This window comes from Pezoporus flaviventris, unplaced genomic scaffold (genome assembly GCF_033815535.1).
Source record: "Pezoporus flaviventris isolate CSIRO_AGI_PZ_B2104156 unplaced genomic scaffold, CSIRO_AGI_Pfla_v1 ptg000031l, whole genome shotgun sequence".
Classification (NCBI taxonomy): Eukaryota; Metazoa; Chordata; class Aves; order Psittaciformes; family Psittacidae; genus Pezoporus; species Pezoporus flaviventris.
In genome coordinates, this window is record NW_026892579.1 from 46,308,030 (window position 1) to 46,331,244 (window position 23,215).

At 46.2% G+C, this 23,215-nt stretch overlaps 1 long non-coding RNA gene across 1 annotated transcript; it reads right to left on the reverse strand.

The window, feature by feature from the left end:
- Positions 1–14,638: 14,638 nt before the first annotated feature.
- On the reverse strand, positions 14,639–21,608 carry LOC133273463 (uncharacterized). Its single transcript, XR_009744821.1, has 3 exons — positions 19,576–21,608; positions 16,108–16,269; positions 14,639–15,421 (listed from the first exon to the last, which is right to left on the reverse strand). It is a non-coding gene; the product is annotated as an uncharacterized LOC133273463 (long non-coding RNA).
- Between the last annotated feature and the right edge of the window lie 1,607 nt (positions 21,609–23,215).

Genomic DNA, 23,215 nt, shown 5'->3' on the forward strand with positions numbered 1-23,215 from the left:
GTGACCTTGGAAAAGCCGTGTTATATTTTTGCCATATTTTTCCCTTTACTTCCATGTTTTCAGTCTTTCCTTTAAAATGAATTCACATGTATTCCAAAATTTGTGCTGAATATATCCAGCCCTTTTTCTATGAATTCCTGTGAATTCAGTCCCCAGGCAATCTGTTTTCTTACATATTCCAGCCTCAGGAGGTCTGAAATTCTCCCTGCTGTTTGAGCACCCTCAAGAAATGGGTAGTTTTAGGAAGTCCACTGTGGGCAGAAACAAAATGCAGGCCTGTTGGAAACCCTCACCTTTTGATGTGGGCAAATAAAGTGTGGAACATCACCTCATTGAGCGCACTCAGGAAGAAAGTAATGGCTGCATGGGTATTGCAGTGCATGTACAATATGGCAAGCAGAAGATGCAAGTGTTCACAGCTCACCATGATTCTGCCCTGTCCGTGTCAGGTGTGGGAACACTCAGGTTCACTTTTACTGAACTAAAGGTCCAGTCAAGGAAGAAAGAAATCATTTATGGGATAATCCCCTTTGAATTTGGGGGATTTAGGCTCCTGCCTCATTGTTTGCCCATGGGGGTTTTGCAGTCCATCCTGAGTCCTCAGCTGCTGTGCTTGCCCCCCTGACCTGCTCTGGCCATGCTCCACTGCCTGTGCAGCAGTGCCTGCAAAGACACGCACATCCCCTCATTCCAGGCACCAATGGTTTGCAAAGATGGGTGTGTGAGGACATACACAGCCAGAACTGACAGTGCTTAGCACAAGGCAGGAGAAAAGAGAGTGCCTGCTGGTGTGATGTGAGTTTTCTGGGAACCTCATCTGGAAATACACTATCTGGTCAGGATCTGTGATGCCCTTGCAGGGGATTTTGGTGGTTGTCCCTGGGAGCAGCATCAAGTGCTGCAAAGGCTCTTGCTTGATTTATTCCAAGTCTTCTTTACTTCTGGTTTCACCTCCTTTGCTGGCAAACCTAACCTTCAGCACCACCATTCCACAGCTGCCTTTGTATGTGTGTGTGTATACATATAAATATATGTACATATGCATACATACATATGTATATAAATTTATTTCAAGCAACCATCTGTTTCCAGCCCAATGCACACACAACAGCAGTGCAGAAGACCCTGCAGCTGCAAACAAGCTTCTTCCCCACAGTCTCTGTCAGGCTCTGCTCCAAAAGTCTACTGGTCTTAATCTGGGACAAAGGAGCTCTTTCCCTATTTAGCTGGAGGGTAGCTATGGCAACATGGCACAAAGACATCTCAATAGCTGGCTGAGGCCAGACCAGCCCCCCACCTAGCAGACAGGCGCTGTTTGCTGGTACTTAAACTCTGCTTCGTTTTGACAAAGGGTATGTTTATTACCTAAGACTGGGCCCTTGGCTCAAAATGTCCAGTAGCTGGAAGTGAAAGTAAGCGCTGCAATCCCCTTGACAAATGGGACATTTTAGGGGATATCCATGAATAGGTCTTGTAATGGGTAATGAATGAAGCAGCTGAGAGGGAGGGGAGGAAATGAATGAGCGGAGATTGCAGCAGCTAAATGAAAGCTGGTTGCAGGAGATGGCAAAAGAGTGCTCTGAGTTATGGCTTGTCTGTCTGGGAAAGTTGAACAGATACAGCTTTCATTTTTGTCTCAAATGAGCTGCCTTGGGGCCACATACGAATTGTCTTGCATGCTTTCCAGCTGCCTTTAAATGGAAGTACTGCCTTTTTTTCCTGCAAGGGCTGTTTCCCTCCTTTGTGTTGTAAACATGAAGGTGCAGCCGCAGCAAAACTGTCTTCCTGGTACCTACCAGCTTGCAAGTGTGGCTATTTCTGGCTTTGACGCTTATCAGAGGTACATTTGGAAAAGCTTTTTTTGAAAAATGGCTTATAAATGCCTCTCCTGTAGGTCTTCACCAGGGAGGTCTGCTGGGGAGCACCAGCACTGCTGCAAAAGAGCCTTTATGTGTTCCCACATAAAGCTCCGCAACATTTTCTCTTCTCTCCCATTCTAACTTCTGCAGCATTTTTGGGATGATCCTGACAAAATTAGACATTGTTTTGACCTCTGGGCAGTGGTAACCCAGAGCTCACCAGAGCCCCCTCTGCTGCTTTTGCCATAGCTCTGTCTAAAGCAAAACCAAAACACACCACTCATGAAGACCAAAGGCAAAGTGTAGTGAAGATGCCTGCCTTCATGGCCATGCAATGCCAGATGCAGAAGCCTAAACCAGCAAACATCTCTTTCTCCCTCATGCAACTGGCAGCATTCCTCCCTCCAGAATTCTGCTGTGCCCTGGAGTACAAAGCTGCCCTAGCTTACATATGTAGGCTTGGCTGTGCAGCATGGGGCATGTCTGTGGCCCTGGACTCATCCAGCATGTGCCTTAAGCAATCCCATGCATCCCTTAGGGAATCTCCTGCTCTGTCCTGTCCCAAAGTGTTTCACAGCAGTGGCAGAGCCAGGATATGCTGCCTCTTTGACCAGCTCCATCTCCTTCATAAGCTCATTGCAGGCAGCCACCAGTGCTGGCCAATGGCATTAGTGGCTGCTGGTATCACTGCTGATACACACAGGCACTCTCCTCACCAGTTTCCTCAAAAGCACCACAGAGGCTGTGGGGCCGACAGCCCCAGCACAGGGCCATCTGTCTGGTGCTACCACCCATGGTGGCAAGTACCTTGAGAGGGGCAAGCCAGCTGGTGCATGGTGGTCACCACTCTGACAGCAGGGACATCCTCCAGCACTCTGCATGCTCACTGCCTCCACCTGCTCTTCCCAATCTCACATGTTAACTGGGAGCCTGAGGGATGGGAGTTGGCTGTGAGGCTGGATGAGCCTCACCTCTCTGTGTACCTGAAGCTCCAGGCAGGGAGGCAGGGAGCACCACACCATCCTGCTGAGGAAGGCAGCATCAGCTGTCAACCAGCCTTTGCTGTCTACGTCCATGCACACCCAGGGCATGCAAACCCCTCTCTGCTCACTTAAAGAAGAGCTGGAGGCATTCAGAAGGTGGCCATCACCTCACAAGGCCAGTACAACTCAGCCTCATGAAGGTTTGGAGGTGAAGAATGGCTTGCTCCAGATTACTGGGGAACCACACATGAATGCAGGAGGCTCAGATGCTGTCAAAATATATCATATATTTGATGCTGCAGAATGCTGGTGTAGCAGCAAGCTGTTCACAAGGCAATGGCCATTCGTCACTCAAATATATGCTAATATATTAGACTGGATAATTTATATTTCATCTATGCTCCTCTGCACTTCCATATGTAACCTCCTTCTATGGAGCCCAACAGGCTGTAGTCTTATCTGATGTATGAAATCAGACTCCCATTTAAAGTGGAAAGTCGTCTGCTGCAAAAAATGTGAAACTATCCAACCCCCTGTTTCGTACTGTTTGGCTACCAGCTCCAGTTTTGAGACCAGTGAAGATGCTGCTTGTATAAACCTGTGTGAGAGCTGCTGGTGCCCAGCCACCCCTCCTGTTTCTCACAGTTGCTGTGGTGGACCCCAGCCCTTTAATAACCAGCTCCCAGGCCCTGCCCTCTGCCTTATCCCAAAATCTCACCATCATCTTCTCCTGTAGACCCATATTCCACTGTCACTGCAGTCTGCCTGAGCCATTTTAGAGTACTAATGCTGCTATTTTATTTATGTCTTTGTATTTATTAATGTTTTATTTAATGTTGCTATTTTATTTTAGAGTACTAATACAAGCTATTTATTTGGGTTTTTTTGGATGAGGCTGCTGAGAAGTCTGATGAGCACCCATACGTGGTGGTCAAGGAGGCGGGGAGGGAGCAGGACACCCGTAAAACCCTGAGACCAGCTCAGGCTGCCATGGACCGATTGAAGTTACATGAGAGGAGCTGAGGGTAAACACTAAGATGACCTCTCCTGGTTCCTCAACTCACTGCTTTGCCTCCTGCATGTTCCTGCCTGCCATACAGGTGAAAATATTTCTTTTGGGCATCATCAGCATACCTATTATGTTTCTTCTCTTGCTCCATGTGTGACTAGGCCTTTTTCCCAGCAGCTTTAGCCAGATTTGGTGCAGAGGCACTAAAAGTGCTAACTTTCAACAAACTCCAAGAGAGCGAAGCAGCAGAACAGGGACAAAGCAGCGCACTGGAGAGAATGACCATGGGAGTTTCAGGTTGAAGGTATACCAGAAGGCAGGGTGGGGTCCAGGACACTGAAACCCACAGTGTAGGTGTGTATGTGTGTGTTTGGGGTGGCTGGCACCCAGGGGGACCTTACAGCCATGCTGCGTGAAGCAGGGTATGTGCCCTCACCCTAGGTGTCTGTTCCCCGGGGGATGCCAATGGGGTTGCCCACAAGCGTTGTCCCAGGTGCCTGGTGGGATGGCAGAGGGATACCTACATGCTGCATTTTGAGCAACCAGCTATGTTTCCCACCCCTCCCTGGCAGACAGGAGTGCTTCCAGCAGCCTGGCGCCACTCTGCAGAGCCTCCCCAGGAGCCCAGGGGACAGTGGACAACCACAGGTTTAGCTTTATCACATCAGCACAGGTTTGTGCAGGTGGGAGGGGACTTACTCCCAGCCTCCAGACCAGCACACTGGGGAAAGCTGCAGCTCACACCCCAGCTCGGGCATGTCTGGAGTGCAGACCTTTTCCTTTCTGGTGGCCGGCTTGGGGAAGGCTGCTCTTATCTAAAGGTCAGTGAGGAAATGGCTGACAAACACGACCACCTCTGGTCTGTCACTGCACATCGCACAGATGCTGAAATAAGACTGACGAATGTCTGGGGGTTGCTTGGAGAGGGTTGTGGAGGGGTTTTGTTTGTTCTAGAGAAAGATGTATTAGCTTGTGCTAAATGCTGAAGTTGTTACAGCTTTTTCCTCTGCTGGGTAGATGAAAGTTGGGGGGAAAGGAGGTCTGGAACTTGTAGCCCTGAATAACTTAATGGTCATGATCTGTACTTTGAAGCAAGATAATAAGACATCTTTTTATGCTATTTAGTTCAGGAGCCTTTACTCTTCAGTCAGGATTTTTCTGTGCGCTGGGAACAGCCTGAGGGAAAAAGTTTTAAAATTGTCAGAAATCCTGTCTGAGACTTTCACTTTGTTCTTTACCTCTGAGGTTTATGTAGCCTTATCCATTGGACAGGACAATAAACATCAAGAACCTCCAGGTCACCCAGGGACCAAGTTTCCAACCCAGAGCTCAACTCATCTCTCATAAGTTCCAGATGCTCACCAGAGTAGTTTAAACACCAGAGAGTTCTAGAAAACCACAGAGAACTTACCTCTCAGACCCTGCCTCATTCCTGAAGTTGCCAAAACCCAGTGAGAATGACCAGAGTGAGCATCCAACAACAGGCCTTGGTGATAGAATACTCATCACTGCTACCACATGCTGTAACATCTGACATCACTGAGTTCTGGAGGAGACCTAGGAACCTTACACACACATGGGAGAGTTGAGTCCTAATTAGGATTTTGAAGCAGCCTGCTTGCCCCAGAGACATTGAAATGAGGCATTGTCATGAACCATCTTTTAGGTGACAAAGACGAGCTGCATAGTGGCCATGGAGGCAAGAGTCTGCTATGGCAGCAACCCCTAGCACCTTGAGCCAGCCAGGGAGGGCAGGGGCACATCTGCTATTTGAATCATGAGTGAGCTTAGGCATAAGGTGGGCTGAGCCCAGCTAAACTCATGTATCTAGTCATTCGGTGAAGAAGTTCTGTTTTTTTCAGTAAGTCTGAGGTAAAATCCTGAGCTGTCCATGCTGTTGAGGTACCTCCACAGAGAGGCAGCAGCCAGGGAGATTCCTTCAGACCTGTAGGTCTAAGCTCAACCAAGACTAGAACTGCAAGTCCCAGTTGGATTTCTACACATTTTCCCAGGGTTTTGCCTTATTTCTTTAGTCACTTAGAGGCTAAATGCAGACCATCTCAGCTCTCTTCCAGACATATTGCTATACTATGCTGTTCAATTTTTAATGAAGCCAAGATACTGCTTTTCCAAAGAGCTTCTGAAAATCAACAGTGCTCTTCTACAACAATACATCTTTACAATGGTAGCTCAATAAGGAAGAAAAATGCAAAGCCTCTGGGGACAAGGCTACCTTCTTACCTGAAATGATGAATTTTATGTGACAAAGTTCAGTAAGATATGTGAATGTACAAATAACTTGGAGGATATATCACCATGACCTCACTTGCACTGTGATGTTTGTTCTTTAGAGTTATTAAATTGATTGTTGGTAACAATTAATTATTTGGAGGTAAGAGGTGATTTAGTATTTTAGAATTTCAGCTCAAAAGCATTGCTGGTTTGAATTTCTTACAGTGCTTTTTATACAGTTATTTTTTATTATTCTGCTCAAAAGCCAAAACCGGGTGGTGAATAGGAACAGTCAGAGGCACCCTTTAGGTAACCTGCTGTTAAACCTGATCATCAATATTCTGACTTCTCATGTCAGAATAAGTAATCATCTGAAAAAAAAAAAGAAAAAGTGAAATTGTCTGGTAATTTCATATTAGTAATAAATCTCGCATTTGATTAGTTCTGAAATGCCTTATTTGATTAAAAATTCATCAACTAAATTAATCTGACTCCAATTTGGGAATTCATATAAAACTCTTACCACACATGTCTGCTTCCTTTAACTTCAGTGAGATTGAAAGAAATTCCCAGGGTTTTTCCTAAATTTAGATTCTTTTCCAAGCTGAAGCGTGCATTTGTGAGCTGTCATTCTGGCCAACCTCTCCTAGATGCAGGAAGAAAAAGCAAAGAGGAAAAGCATATTCATGCTGCCAAAGCTTAGGCACCACTGCTAGAAGGGATTTCCTGGTGTTCCCCAGGATGCAGAATGGCTAGGTTTTTCTCCTGGTACCAACCAACCTCCCTCCTCCAGCCCTTCCCAAAGTATTTCTGCAAACTTTGGGATTTTCTTCACTGCTGCTATTGAACATCTGTGGCAGCTGCTGGCGCCTTTGACTCATTTGTGTTTATTTGATCCGTCCACGGCACACGGGGACATATGACCTTGGAAAGAAGTCTGTTGGACCTCTCGCTGTCCTGCCCCATTTCCCTTTGCACCCTGGATGCACTTAGTGCCTTGTCAATACCAAGAGGCTTGAAGCCTTGACAAGCTATTTAAGAATTTATCTTACAGACTTCCTTATTTTCCTGCTTCTCTCTCTTTAGAAACCTTATCACCAGCTGAGGTAACACCCTGTCCTTCTCTTTTAAAACCACATAAGCAACGGCTTAATAACTCTGTTATTCCATTATTTTTAGTTTATACTTTCTCCTATATCATTCCTGAAAGGCAAAATGACTTCTCTTCTCTCAATGACGTTAATCATAAGCCATCAGATCCTTTTGGTTAATTCTACGTTTCTGGGACACTTGCTCTTACTTTTGTCACTTTTCTTCTTCCATATTTTGTGATTTTATTCAAGTGTTATTCTCCTTACATCTTTCTCCAAAGTTTTTAGGAAAAAACAGGTCTTGCACATTCATGGGTCACCCTTGAAACTGAAATGACATGTCATTAGAAGCTGAATTGGAGGATAACAATGGAGGTGGGTGTTTGGATTTTTTAGAGTGGTGTCCTGGGTTCAGCAGTAGCAGTCATGTTTTTTTTTTCCTTTGTGGTAGCTGGTACAGTGCTGTGTTTTGACTTCCAGCCTGAGAACAGTGTTGGTGAAGTCGATGTTTTCAGTTGTTGCTAAGTGATGTTTACCCTGACCAAGGACTTTGTGAGGCTCATGCTCTGCCAGGGAGGAGGGGAAGCTGGGAGGAAGCAGAGACGGGGCGCCTGACCCGGGCTAGCCGGGGAGGTATTCCATACCACAGCACGTCATGGCTGGGGTGGGGGGTGACTGGGAGTTCCCCGGAAGGACACGGGCTTCCGGGTGGAACTCGTCTTCCCTGCTGGTGGTATCGTATTCTCTTCCCTTGTTATTTTCCCTTATCATTGTTGTAGCTGATAGTAGCGGTGGTGATTTGTGTACATTGGTTGCTGGACTGTTCTTGTCTCAACCCGTGGGAGTTGCACTCTTTCGATCCTCCTCCCCGTTCCTCCGGGAGTGGGGGAGAACCCCGGTGCGGGGGGGGACACGGACCTCGATTGTTGTCAGCTCGGCACCACTCACTGGGAGTGAGTGAACAAGTTACCTGACTGGGTTTAAACCACGACAGTTCTTTTTGGCGCCCAACGTGGGGCGTGAGGGGTTGAGATAAGAACAGATCTGACTGGATTGATAGTCACTCGTCACAATGCTGATTTATTGGCTCTCAAGGTTGTTCCTCTTGATCTCACCGTTTCAGTATATCGTATCTTACGTCCATCCGGTATTTGCTGTATTAGTGTTTTTCAAGTGTGGGGCTTGGGCTAAGGTTTTTGTCCCATTGTACTTTATGGTAATGACTTGTAATACAATAGAATCATTGATCATGAAACTGATCTGGCTTATGTTCCCAGTGTGGTCACCACCTTTATACTTTGGGAGGTATATGATGGAGGTGCTTAGCAATTACACATCTTTTTTCTCCTTCTCAGGTGCTCAACCTGTGAAGGAGACATTCTTTTACCCTCCCAGTCGTCCCCCCAGACCATTTACATTTGAGAGTTTTGAATTTTTTGAATGGCATTTTAATGCTGTTGAGACTTGTTTGCTGATGGTGATGGGAATCACCATGCTAACACGCATACAGAGTGTGTTTTGCCCACTACTGATTTCAAGAGTTAAGCAGATTCAGGTTTGGGTCTTGTCTGGGGTCAAACGACAATGTAGGAGGACCGAGAGATTTTCCCTGAGGCTGGACAGCCATGAGTGGCAGGGTGTGTGGGATAGTATGGGCAAGTATCTAGGTCAGTGGGCCCCTCCAGTACTTTGGAATTTCACTACCGAACAACTGCAAAATCCAGAAGAATTAGTAAAACACTTAAATGAGGTGTGTGGTCATTCTGGCCATACCAGAGATGGACAAATCACGGCAACGTGCTGGGGCTTGGCCTATGCTTACAGGGCCTTGTTCAACACTATCCAGCACCTTCAAAAGGAAAAGAATGTCGGCGGATCTGAGGGCAAAGCAACAGTCGCTACTCAAACTTTGGCTGCAATGAACTGCGCAGCTACTCCAGCAGCAAGTACAGCAGCTGCTCAAACTTCAACTGCAACAGACAGCACGGTTACCCCAGCTCCAAGCACAGCAGCTGCACCAACCCCAGCGACAAGTACAGTCGCTACTCAAACTTTGACCTCAATGAACAGAGCAGCTACCCCAGTGGCAAGTACAGCAGCTGCTCAAACTTCAACTGCAACAGACAGCGCGGTTACCCCAGCTCCAAGTACAGCAGCTACACCACCCCCAGCAACAAGTACAGTTGCTACTCAAACCACAGTGATAATCACTGCAGCCAAACCAGAGGACCAATTCGTACCAATATCGGTTGCCCCTATATGCAAGAGAACAAGCAAAAAGGAGGCAAAAAGTGTGAAGCGAGATGAAGAACCAATGAATTCACCACCCGGTCCAGAATCTGATCAGGAGTCATCATCACATGACGAAGAAGAAGAAGAAGAGGTAACTTCTCGACCTCGGACCTCAACCGAGCTGCGGAATATGCAAAAAGATTTTACCCGTCAACCAGGGGAGCACATCATCACCTGGTTACTCCGATGCTGGGACAATGGGGCCGATGGTCACGAACTAGAAGGTACAGAAGCCAAGCAGCTGGGATCACTTGCTAGAGAAGGGGGAATTGACAAAGCAATCGCAAGAGAGAAAAAGTCCCTCAGCATTTGGAGGCGGCTCTTGGCAGCTGTGAAAGAAAGGTTTCCGTACAAGGACGATGTTACGAGTCGTTCGGCCAAGTGGACTACTATAGACAAAGGCATCCAGTCTCTGAGGGAATCGGCCATCGTAGAGATGATCTATCACATCAAGCCGAATAACGGGGATACATCTATAGATCCAGATGAAGTTGAATGTACACGACCCATGTGGCGAAAACTTACACGGAATGCACCGTCATCATATGCCCATTCATTGGCAACAGTAACCTGGAATTACATAGTACCACTAACAGTGGATGAAATGGTTCATAAACTCCGAGAGTTTGAAGACAACCTCACCCCTTCCATCATCTCAGCTGTGGAAAAACTGTCCCAGGACCTCAAACAATTGAGGGACGATGTATCTGATTTACCCAGCTCCTCACGTGTACCAACACACGTCTCAGCTATTAACAAAAGGCGTCCTATTGTTCAAGAGAGGAGATACAGGAGGTATACGCCACGGGGTACTCTATGGTTTTACCTGCTGGATCACGGAGAAGACATGACAAAGTGGAATGGAAAACCTACTTCAGCTTTGGAGGAACGGGTGAGTGAACTGAAGAGGGGAGCAAGGGCCAAGACTGATCGTCCCATGAGAGCTACGGCTTCAGTCTCTGGTGAGCAGTTTCCCAGAAGGAATGGAAGAGCTGATTTTACTCCAGCTCCTGTGATAACGAAGAATAATCCCTTTCACCACGACTTAAGTGTCCAACGCTGTGACGACCATTAGAGGGGCCCTGCCTCCAGCCAGGTGGAGGTAGGGCACAATCGGATTTACTGGACTGTGTGGATCAGATGGCCTGGCACATCAGTCCCACAGAAGTATAAGGCTCTAGTAGATACCGGTGCACAGCGTACCCTGATGCCATCGAGCTGTCAAGGGGTGGAACCCATCTATATTTCTGGAGTGACAGGAGGATCCCAAGAGTTGACTGTGCTGGAGGCTGAAATCAGCCTGACTGGGAGGGAGTGGCAAAAGCACCCTATTGTGACTGGTCCAGAGGCTCCATGCATCCTCGGCATAGACTACCTCAAGAGAGGGTACTTCAAAGACCCAAAAGGGTACCGGTGGGCTTTTGGTATTGCTGCTTTGGAGACTGAGGAAATTGAGCAGCTGTCCACCTTGCCTGGTCTCTCAGAAGATCCCTCTGCTGTGGGGTTGCTGAAAGTTGAAGAACAACAAGTGCCAATTGCGACCACAACAGTGCACCGGTGGCAATATCGCACCAACCGAGACTCCCTGATTCCCATCCATCAGCTGATCCGTAGACTGGAGAGTCAGGGGGTGATCAGCAGGACCCGCTCACCCTTCAATAGCCCCATATGGCCAGTGCGAAAGTCTAATGGAGAATGGAGACTAACAGTAGACTATCGTGGCCTGAATGAAGTCACACCACCATTGAGTGCTGCCGTACCGGACATGCTAGAACTTCAGTATGAACTAGAGTCAAAGGCAGCCAAGTGGTATGCCACGATTGATATTGCCAATGCATTTTTCTCCATTCCTTTGGCAGCAGAGTGCAGGCCACAGTTTGCTTTTACGTGGAGAGGTGTCCAGTTCACTTGGAACCGACTGCCCCAGGGGTGGAAACACAGCCCTACCACTTGCCACGGACTGATCCAGACTGCACTGGAACAGGGGCAAGCTCCAGAACACTTGCAATACATTGATGACATTATTGTGTGGGGCGATACAGCGGAAGAAGTCTTTGAGAAAGGGAGGAAAATAATCCAAACCCTGCTGAAAGCTGGTTTTGCCATAAAACGGAGTAAGGTCAAGGGACCTGCACAGGAGATTCAATTTTTGGGAATAAAATGGCAAGATGGACGTAGACAGATCCCCACAGATGTGATCAACAAGATAACAGCAATGTCTCCACCAACTAATAAGAAAGAAACGCAAGTTTTCTTGGGTGCAGTGGGGTTCTGGAGAATGCACATCCCAAATTACAGTTCAATTGTAAGCCCTCTCTATCATGTGACCCGGAAGAAGAATGATTTTAAATGGGGCCCTGAGCAGCAACAAGCCTTTGAGCAAATTAAACGCGAGATAGTTCATGCAGTAGCCCTTGGACCAGTCCGGACCAGACCAGATGTAAAAAATGTACTGTACACTGCAGCTGGGGAGAACGGTCCTACCTGGAGCCTCTGGCAGAAAGCTCCAGGGGAGACTCAAGGTCGACCCCTCGGCTTTTGGAGTCGGGGATATAAAGGATCTGAGGCCAGCTATACCCCAACTGAGAAAGAGATACTGGCAGCCTATGAAGGGGTTCGAGCTGCTTCGGAAGTGATTGGCACTGAAGCACAGCTCCTCCTGGCACCCCAGCTGGATGTTCAAAGGCAGGGTCTCCTCTACACATCATGCAACTGATGCTACATGGAGTAAATGGGCTGCACTAATTACACAACGAACTCGAATAGGAAATCCCAGTCGTCCAGGCATTCTAGAAGTCATCATGGACTGGCCAGAGGGCAAAGGTTTTGGAATGTCACCAGAGGAGGAGGTGGTGCGCGCTGAAGAGGCCCCACCATATAATAAACTGTCAGACAGTGAAAAGCAGTATGCCTTGTTTACTGACGGCTCTCGCTGTATTGTGGGAAAGCATCGGAGATGGAAGGCAGCTGTATGGAGTCCTGGACGACAAGTTGCAGAAACTGCTGACGGAGAGGGTGAATCGAGTCAATTTGCCGAGGTGAAAGCCATCCAGCTGGCCCTGGACATTGCTGAACGAGAAAAGTGGCCAGTACTTTATCTCTATACTGACTCATGGATGGTGGCAAATGCCCTGTGGGGGTGGTTGAAGCAATGGAAGCAGAGCAACTGGCAACGCAAAGGTAAACCCATCTGGGCTGCTGCACTGTGGAAAGATATTGCTGCCAGGGTGCAGAACCTGGTGGTGAAGGTACGTCATGTACCCAAGAGTCGGGCCACTGAGGAACACCAGAACAACCAACAAGTGGATAAAGCGGCTAAGATTGAAGTGGCTCAGATGGACTTAGATTGGCAACATAAAGGTGAATTATTTTTTGGCCCGGTGGGCCCATGACACTTCAGGCCATCAGGGCAGAGATGCAACACACAGATGGGCCCGTGATCGAGGGGTGGGCTTAACAATGGACGCTATTGCCCAGGTTATTCATGAGTGTGAAACATGTGCTGCAATTAAACAAGCCAAGTGGTTAAAGCCTCTTTGGTATGGAGGATGATGGTTGAAGTATAAATATGGGGAGGCCTGGCAGATTGACTATATCACACTGCCACCAACCCGCCAAGGCAAGCGCCATGTGCTTACCATGGTGGAAGCAACCACCGGGTGGCTGGAAACACATGCTGTGCCCCATGCCACTGCCTGGAACACTATCCTGGGCCTTGAGAAACAGATTTTGTGGCGACACGGTACCCCAGAGAGAATTGAGTCAGGCAATGGGACTCATTTCCGAAATAACCTTATAGATATTTGGGCCAAAGAGCATGGCATTGAGTGGGTATATCACATCCCCTACCATGCACCAGCCTCTGGGAAAATCGAACGGTACAATGGGCTGTTAAAAACTACACTGAGAGCGATGGGTGGGGGAACTTTCAAGCATTGGGATACACACTTACCAAAGGCCACCTGGTTGGTCAACACCAGAGGATCTGCCAACAGGGCTGGCCCAGCCCAGTCAGAACTTTTACATATTGTAGAGGGGGACAAAGTTCCCGTGGTGCATATGAAGAATTTGCTGGGGAAGACAGTCTGGGTAATTCCTGCTTCAGGTAAAGGCAAACCCACTCGTGGGATTGCTTTTGCTCAGGGACCTGGATATACTTGGTGGGTAATGCGGGAAGATGGGGAAGTCCGATGTATACCTCAAGGGGATTTGATTTTAGGGGAAAACAGCCAGTGAACTCAATTGTATGCTGTTGCCTGCTGTGTAATGCTTTTATAGCCCATCAACTAGATGTCTCCAGGTCACCAGCGACTGGCCCTGACTTCCCTCCAGCCATCATCCCAACAGAGAATGAACTTTGAACATCATGGACCGAATGGACTCGGCAGCATTATAGGGATTGGTCCATGCACTAAGAAAATGATCTTTTCCTCTTGGTCTGTATGTATATGGATGTATATATATGGGAGAGCGATGGTGTATTGAAAATGTGGGATCTGAGCACGACGTGAATGGTATGGAATAAGGGGTGGATAATGTCCTGGGTTCAGCAGTAGCAGTCATGTTTTTTTTTTCCTTTGTGGTAGCTGGTACAGTGCTGTGTTTTGACTTCCAGCCTGAGAACAGTGTTGGTGAAGTCGATGTTTTCAGTTGTTGCTAAGTGATGTTTACCCTGACCAAGGACTTTGTGAGGCTCATGCTCTGCCAGGGAGGAGGGGAAGCTGGGAGGAAGCAGAGACGGGGCGCCTGACCCGGGCTAGCCAGGGAGGTATTCCATACCACAGCACGTCATGGCCGGGGTGGGGGGTGACTGGGAGTTCCCCGGAAGGACACGGGCTTCCGGGTGGAACTCGTTTTCTTGGCCGGTGGTATCATATTCTCTTCCCTTGTTATTTTCCCTTATCATTGTTGTAGTTGATAGTAGCGGTGGTGATTTGTGTACATTGGTTGCTGGACTGTTCTTGTCTCAACCCGTGGGAGTTGCATTTTTTTGATCCTCCTCCCTGTTCCTCCGGGAGTGGGGGAGAACCCCGGTGGGGGGGGACGACACGGACCTCGATTGTTGTCAGCTCGGCACCACTCACTGGGAGTGAGTGAACAAGTTACCTGACTGGGTTTAAACCACGACAAGTGGGATCGATAGCGAGTAGCAAATCACTCAACAAATCCATCTTGTTTCAGTTGTCTTTGAAATGGGAAGAATTTTTGCCAATCATCTCTTATTGCAGTTTATTTTCAAACGTAACACCTTGGACAGCCCTGGGTGAAGGGCACTGGATAGCTCTGAGACAAAAATGTATCTGGGCCCAGGAAAAACATTATGCAGAGAATAGATAGATGGACAATGAGAAGGTCAATGTGACCTCTCAGGAGACGGCCTGGGGTAAATCTCTGTTAATACAGCTCACAGGCATAGGTGTGGCAGATATACCACAAGTGTTCATAGGAGAGCTAATAAGAACAAAAGTAAAGTAATTGGAATTTCTGGGATGCATTAGGTTTACCCCCAGAGGAATCAGGTCTTTCCTTGATGTTATTAATATGGGATTTCCTTACTTTAACACAAACCACAGTTTCAATAGTAAACTAGTTCATAATCCAGCTAGTATCTACAACCACTTCTAACTGCAAAAAAAAACCAAAAAAACCAAAACGTAAAATTTTCTCTCCAAAAATTCTTGGGTTTTATTCACTGAACTTGGGCCCAGGGTCCAGGAGACAAAATGCTCCCAAAGGATGTGGAACTACACCTAGGCACAGATTAAGTATTGCAAACCTTCCCACAGCAGTAGAGCAGAGCAGAAAGGGGAAAGATAAAAGATTCTATATCCAGGAGAAATCACATTTATATCAAAGTGACAAGCAAATGGAAGAACAACGCTCTTTATCTTATCAAACTGCAATCCTTTCTCATCTCCTTTGTAGAATACTTTTAGTTGCCAACTGGTCTGTGTCCTGGAAAACCATATTAGAGATTAATTAGTAATGAATTTTTAACAATAGTGTAGAAGATATGCACAGGAGAGAAAGATCAGGCATTTGAATTGAATTATTATACTTGCATAGGTTTTTAGATTGACTAGTTTATGCTTTTGATTAAATTATTATAATTTATGTGTTTTACAAGTAGCAATCTTCTGTGAGAGATTTTCTCTTGACCCATATCCATCTAGAATTATTTCCTTGGCAACAGTTTGATTGATTTGAGAAAGAAACAAAATTATGAACTTCCATTGCCACTGGGTAAAAAACCCTGGTTGGATTTAAAAGCAAAAATACAGAATATTTTTGCTTTATAAAAGATAAAGAATAGCCTTTGAAGGTGTCACAGCTATATAAAGAGGAAATTCAAACCTGGTATTCTTTTGTACAAAAGCATTATTTTCAAAACAGGGTTATAAGCGTACTATTATCATTAGACATAATAAATCTAATGTTTATCTCTATTTGAAAGTAATGGGACATAAAAGATCCATTACTTCTCCTGAGTCAGCAGACTGATAAATGAAGGCATAATAACCATTATTTCATGTTTCCCTGTAATTTTCTCTGTGTTGAAATGTTTAGATCGGTTAAATGTTTTAAATATAAGGCATAAATTAGAGAAATGAGATAAGCTGGGTCGAACATATGACACTCACCCTGAGGGACCAGATGAAGCACTCCTTGGACCATTAGCTATTATCTTTGAGTGTGCAACGAGGGTGGAAGGGGAGATCACAGCAAACTGGAGAAGAGCAAACAACAGCAGGAAACGGAGAATGACGTGCATGAAGACAGACCAGTCAGACTCACTTTGGTACCTGGAAGGGTTTTGCATGAGTTATTCACAACTTTATAAGCACCAGCAGGATAAAATGCAAATATATCAAAAGTAGATATTTCAAAACCAAGTCACACAAGTCCAGCCTGACCCCTTCCTTTGACAAGATCCTGTAAACAGGGAGAAGCAGCTGACATGTTACATCATGACTTCAGAAATGCTGTTGTCATGGACAGGTGACATTCTTTTATACAAGCAAAGAGAATGTGAAAGAGATTAAATCATAACCAGCTAGGTGCTAAACTGCTTGACATACAGCACCCAAAGGCCAGTTGTCAATAGTTCACCCTCTAATGAATTTTTCTTTACAAAAGATTGTGGAGATTTTAGTCAATTTCGTTTTCATTTCAAGTTCAGATAGTGGAGTAGAGGATGCATTTGCATTTGTGGAGGGATGAAGCTGCTGGAGTGAAGCTTGGAAACCTACTTGAGAGAGCAGTAGGACTCAGAGCAGAATCTGTAAGTCGGGGAAAAGCACAACCAACAAAGCCAAATGCAGTAAAATGTTGAATTTGGGAAGCATGGATAAAATGTGCAAATCCAAAGGAGGCAGCAAAACAGCCCTCCTCCCCCCAAAAGAAAAAACAAAAAAACATCCCCAAGCATGAGTTTATATTGCATAGAATGTATTTTGGGTTGTATCAGTAAGAACATCACAGGCTGTGATTTTGCTCTGCTCTTTGATGATGATTCTTGGGCTTTTGTGCTAAATCCAGGTTAAGAATGATTGGCTACTGTCCAGGATGGGCAGCTGTGACAGAGGTTTAAGGAATTTGAGTCAGGAGGAATGTTAGACAAGTTACTCTGGAAAAGAGAGGACTGAGGGGAGAGGAATGGGCAGCAGTTTCGGAGTGTGGTAGGGAGGACAGAAAGCAGCTCTGTCTGTCCAGTAGCACAGGACAAAACACAGTTCATTGAAGCAGACACAAAGAGATAGTAGAAGAATATTTCTAACCATAGAGTGGTGAAGCAGTGGAAGGAGTGGCCTGAGGGACTCCTGAACCTCTTCCACTGATGATAAAGAGCAGGTTAGACAAGTCTTCATCAGGGACCATCCAGATATGCTTGCTCCTGCCTTGAAACTGGCCAAGAGGAATTAAGTGCTGTTACTGTCACATGTTTTGGATGGTGCATGAATGAAAGGCCACCAACATGTAGACTGTGGAGGATGCAGCTGGATGATGTTCTTCTTTCCTGTTTGAAAGTTTCCTTCATACTCACTGGATGCTTTCTTCTCCACTCAGATGTCAGCAGAAGACATCTGAAAGCAGAAGGTACCAGAAGAATGTTTTAACCATGCGGTTCACAGGCTTACTCTAGTGAAGTCCTCTTGATGCAGACTCCCTGGCTGCACTGTCCAAGAGCATCTGTGCTTCTCACACCTCTTCAGAGCTCAGCTCCTGCACATACAGGACACCATCTATCCTGGGCACACACAAGACTGATGCCTCAGAAAAGGAAAAAAACCCTATTAATTTTCAGAGCTATCATCACCTACCTGCTTAGCTTTGGGTATATATTTATGTAACTTACGTACTTTGATAAACAGAGTCCAGAGGGAGAAGTGTAGTGCCAGAAGCAGAGTCAGATTTGCCTGAAGGTTTCCTGAAACACTTGCAGAATTTACCTGGAGTTTCATTAGCTAAAAAACCCTCCTTCACCTAGGCAGGCCCTAAGCTTCTAATCTGATCTCATCAATAAATTAGATTCAGCTATCAAGATCTCCATATCATGATACTGTAATCGCTCATTATTATGCTCTTTTACAAGTGCACCGTGCCCCTTGGGCAGAGTGCCTGCTGGGGTGACCAGGCTTTCCCGCTGTAAGGCAGTCAGGGTTTATGCAAGAGGATCTGCTGGGACAACACACGGTGTAATCCCTGCCCTTAAGCGACTGAAAACAGAACTTTCCTGCGGAGCCCATTTGATCCAGCCAGATGAAATTCATTTTGGATGGTTTCCGTTTCTCAAATCATAGTGAATAAAGCAACAAGCATCTTATCAGGCTGTGGAGAACATTGATCTCTTCTACAGTTTTTAGAAACAGTCATTGCCGTGTTCCCAATAGATCTTTTCTTCTCCTTCCAACATGTTTCTTCCTTTTTTATAAATTTTCAGGCTTGTCTAGGAACTCTTTTTAGATTCTAATCCTTTAATCTCTGATAAAGTTTCTCTTAAAAGCTAGCAGTGAAAGTGCTCTTAAAAGTTGCTTGAAATGCACACAGCATTTCAGAAGAAAACCAAACTCATGTTTATCTCTTCTCTCTAATTTAAATTACGTTGTCTATACAAGGAGGCTACAGCCAGGACGGCTGTAAGTGGACCAGGGAAGTTTATTGTAAATACCGTTAAGCTTTCCTGTCTTGTGGTAATAACAAACTGAGGTCTAAATACCTTTGGGAAAAAAAAACTGGCTCTGTGGAAGAAATATGGACCAGATTGTTTTTAATAACAAGACCTTATGTTCACACATTATTTTGAACTTTTCAAGGTGCAGTAAAACCATTTATAGTTCAGTTGCCGTCACCAGCAGGATGCAGTTTTGGTCCCATTAAAGTCTGGTATTGGCTGAGTTCAAACAAAGCTTAATGGCTTTGAAAACACTAAAGTAATCTTCTACAGGGATACTGCTGTCTTGTCTGCTGCCTAGGCCAGCATAGGCTACTCCTTCCAACATAGAGGCATTAGGTGCCAGAAGCTTGGGGACAGATCCCAAGCTGGGCTGCTCAGAAATATGACTTCTTCCCTGGTTATTTTCTTGGCTAAGGAGGTTAAGTATTTAGAAAAGGGCTTCTAGAGAGCAGTGGGTATGTGTCACCGGGACACACAGGCACTGGGATGTTTGCTGATGGGGGTCCAAGCATTGCTCAGAGACCAGAGGCCAGGACCTTGCACTTCCCAGCTGGTGGAACACTTACCTTCCCAGCCTACTGCCTGAGGTTGCTCATCTCATGAGAAGCTCTTTACCCAGTAGTTTTCTCCTGCACATTTACCTTTAGCTGTTAATAGTTACAGGCTCTCCTGTACACAGGTTTCCTTCTGGTCTGTGAGATCTATGGCATTGCAGTGAATGGCCCTGAAAGTTTTTCTGTGCCTTTCTTCACACCACTGCTCCTGGCAAATGGCACTTTCACAGACAAGAGCCTCACAGGAACAGAAAAGAATGTTATCAAGTATCTTAAAGCCCACCTTCCTTTTCTTCCCATTTTCATTAAATAAAATGAACTTGCTTCAGCCCAGGCTCATCTGTGAATCTCATCAATTACTTTACCTTCATTTGACTTACTTCTATGGCACAAAACCCTGGATCTACTCTTGATAGCCTGCTCTTCACTAGACAGGCTGAGACAGCCTCTCCTGAGCCTGCAGTTGAAGGACCAGAGTGAAAACCAGAGAGCACCTGCCTCTCCCTTCCCCTCCAGGCTATTTTTAAGAGTCAACTGGCTGCCAAGGCATCAGCTACCACTGCAGACACGTGGGTATGTGGCACTCCCGAACATCAGCATCCAGGGTGTTACTGGGACTTGCTTCTGCCCAGGGCTGCGGTGCAAAGGGAGAAGGCAGAGCCTAGTGCAGGAGAGAGCCCAGTGCTCTCCCTCTCCCAGGCACCACTCATGTCCTTGTCCCTGCAAGCATGGCCACCTTGGGGAGGCTGAAAATCCTGCTCCTCCCAGCACTGGCAGCAGGAATACCTCTGACTCTTTGCTCCAACTGTGCTTGACAGGGTTTGTCTAGTACCTACTGCCCTTTAATTTTGCTCTTTCTTACTACAAGGTTTGAGCTAAGGACCAAAAGATTTCTGGACCTTTCTCTGACTTAGTTATTTTTAGGCTTTAAAGTTCAGCAGTGATCCTTTCTTTCTCCTCATGTCTGAGTTGTGTCCTGCTGGGATAAGAGGGAGAACCTGTGCTTCCTTTAACTTTGGTCATCACTTCCTTTCTTTTGAGAACAATCTCATAAACAACATTAGATTCTTGTGTTTCAGTTTTATGGGGAAGTTTAGTTTTTGTGCTGCAGCAGCTGAAGATTGAATGTGGAAGCAGATCCCAGTCAATTCTCCTGTTTGGAAGTACCTTTACACATCTTCCCTTTGTTTGCAATACTTACTTAGGCATATTAATAACTGTATAGAAATCCAACTAGTTTCAGACAAGCTTGAGCATCAGTTCAGTAAGAACAAAGTATTTAATTAAAAAGAGCTTAGTAAGACGAAAATGCTTACTCTAAAACCAGCTTATAAGAAAAAGGGTAACAAACTATTATCCATGCCAATTGAAAACCAGAAATAACCAGAATTTTCAAAGATACTGGTTTTAACCGCTAATTGAAAGGACTATTGTTCTGCAAACCTCAAGGCAGGAACTGGTTTTGGGATCTAGTCCAGTCTCTGAAATGAGGGCTAATGCAGCAGCTCCCCACCACCAAGCTCTGCTCCCTGCAAGTGCTCTCTGAGCAAGGGGGCATACAGGATCCTTCTCAGCATGAGAGGTATCACACCTTTCTCCTGTGCCTCCCCGAGTACAGAAAGTAGAATGTCTGTGCTCACTGGCTGTTTAGCATAGTGAGAGGCAACTCTGCCGGTTGTGTTCGTTAGCACTGTGGCTAGCGCACCCCACTTCAGGGCAAGTGGATTTCTGTGTGCTGGGTTTTGGGCCAATGCTTTGGGTTGAGAGGCCTTTTCCACAAATAGTCACAGGCAATTCAGCCCTTCCAGACCATTTCTGGTAAATGGAACATTGGGTTTCACATATTCTGAGTGGGCAACTGGAGCACCACATGGGAAAATGCCAGGCACCCACATGCCTTTTTGCCACTTGTGTTGGCTTCAGCGGTGTCTGCCTGGATTTAAATAGGAGCCTTTCAAAGTCAGTTTAAATGGAGCAGTTATGGCTGCTTTGTCCCAGCATAGTAAATGTTGGGAACTGTAGGTTTATTGAAGTGGTCTGGCTCAGCTGATGGGCTTTCCTTGTGCCACTCAGATTTATGTGACCTTGTGTCCTGACATCCATGGCCAAAAGTTGTGCGTCCTTTCGGACACTGAAAGGCAATACCACCACGATTGTGCATATGGACATGGCAGCTGGCTCTTTGCAGACTCTGACAGTAGGATTTTAGTCACTGATTTAGCTTCAATGCTATATGAAACCTCCTGTTGTACAATATATGAAGCTGCCTGAAACACATCCCCACACGGTAATTAATCAGTTAGGCAAGGCTGTGCCCTCTTGGGACACTTTCATTTTCACTGGAGGTAACTGGGAATACACTGCAAATTGCCTTACCAGGAGAGATTTCCCTGCTTTTGACCACCATGACCTTATCCCCACGGACCACAGAGGGACAACACAACCCACTAATGTGACAGGGAAAGGCTCTTACCCCCACAGTGCTCAGATAACCAGCTACAACTGTATACTTATTTTTAGCACCCAGTGTGTCAGGACTGCATCTCTCTGAGCATGAGTCTCAATTGCTCATCACCCTCTTGAGCCCAGAGGGTCTCATGATGATGTGCTGAGCAGAGGACGATCTCTTTAGTTCTGCCACTGTGTGATGTTAATAGGCTTGGCATAACAGGTCACTACTGAAAGTTTAAACAGTTCAAGTGGGAATGAGGCCCATTTAAAGGCAGGTAGGAATATTTTAAAAGTCATGACAGCTGCAGAAACTTCTAGGATGTGAAGAGGAAAAGGAATGAAAATAGAGCATGAAGCATGTTAAAGCAGAGGGTTAGGCAAGGCAGAGGCAGGCAGACTGCAGGCTCCCTGCTGAAAGGAGACTCAGTCCCTCTCAGAGAAGAAGGATTAGAGAAGGGTGATTTCTGTCACTGCATTTGAAGTTAGTTGCAGTGTAAGCTCTCACTTTCAGGTAGGAATAGGATTTAGCTCTCTCTAATCCTGCAGAGAATCAGGAGGGATGGAGCAGAGGAAAGGGGGACTGCAGCTTTGCTGAGCCTCTCAGGCTACTACAAGTCACTGGGGTGGCTGTGGAAGCATGCCTGCTGTTCTGCTGTGCGTTGCCTTCAGATAGCTGATAACCCAGTGCTCCAGCAGCATTATTTCCGCACATCTACAACACAACATGAAGAGCTATCTCTGCTCCTGGGCCTGGCTCTGACCAGCTGGGGAGATCCAGCTCCCTCCCTGGCCTTGGCAACTCCCTGAGCAGGGAGTGATGCTGCAGAGGGGGAGGAAGGCTCCAGCACCCTCCTGCTCTGCAGGCTCTGCCAGGACTAATGCTCCAGTCAGACTGGCTGACAAGGTGGTGGCAATGATGGGGAGATCACTGAGACATCTTTGACACCCCTCCAAGCACTGCTTGGTGGTATCAGGACCTATATTATGTTCCTATCTACCTATTTTTCTTTCAGTGGGGAGGAGGTAAAAGATTTAGGGCATTCAGGATCATCAGTCACCCAGTATCAGACCTCATTGCTGTGGATCATTTTTTTTGGTCTGGGATCTCTCCAGTAGCCAGTTGAATCAAACTTTCCTCCTTCACTGCATGGTTGATGGCTTCAAGATCAAGTGGAATGGTGAAAGGAGGGAGGAGCAGAAGCAAAAATGCATGAAAACAGAAAGAACCATGCAAGAGCAAAAGCTGCAGCAGACTGCTGCTGGTACCACTCTGGGACCATGAAGAGGTGGGTGCACAGATTTTGTGTGGATAGATGATAACTAAATTGCATACATTTTCCCACTGTCCTCCTTCCTCCAGGAATGGAGCAGGAAAATGGCAGGCAAAGGGCCAGCAGCAATGATGTCAGGTGTCTTGCATGGGTAGTGTCTTCACAGTTGCTCCTCTGGCTGCGTGGTCACATCCAGAGAGTGGTGATCAATGGCTCAATGTCCAGATGAAGATCAGTGATGAGTGGTATCCCTCAGGTGGGTGTATTGTGACCAGTGCTGTTTAATATCTTCATCAGT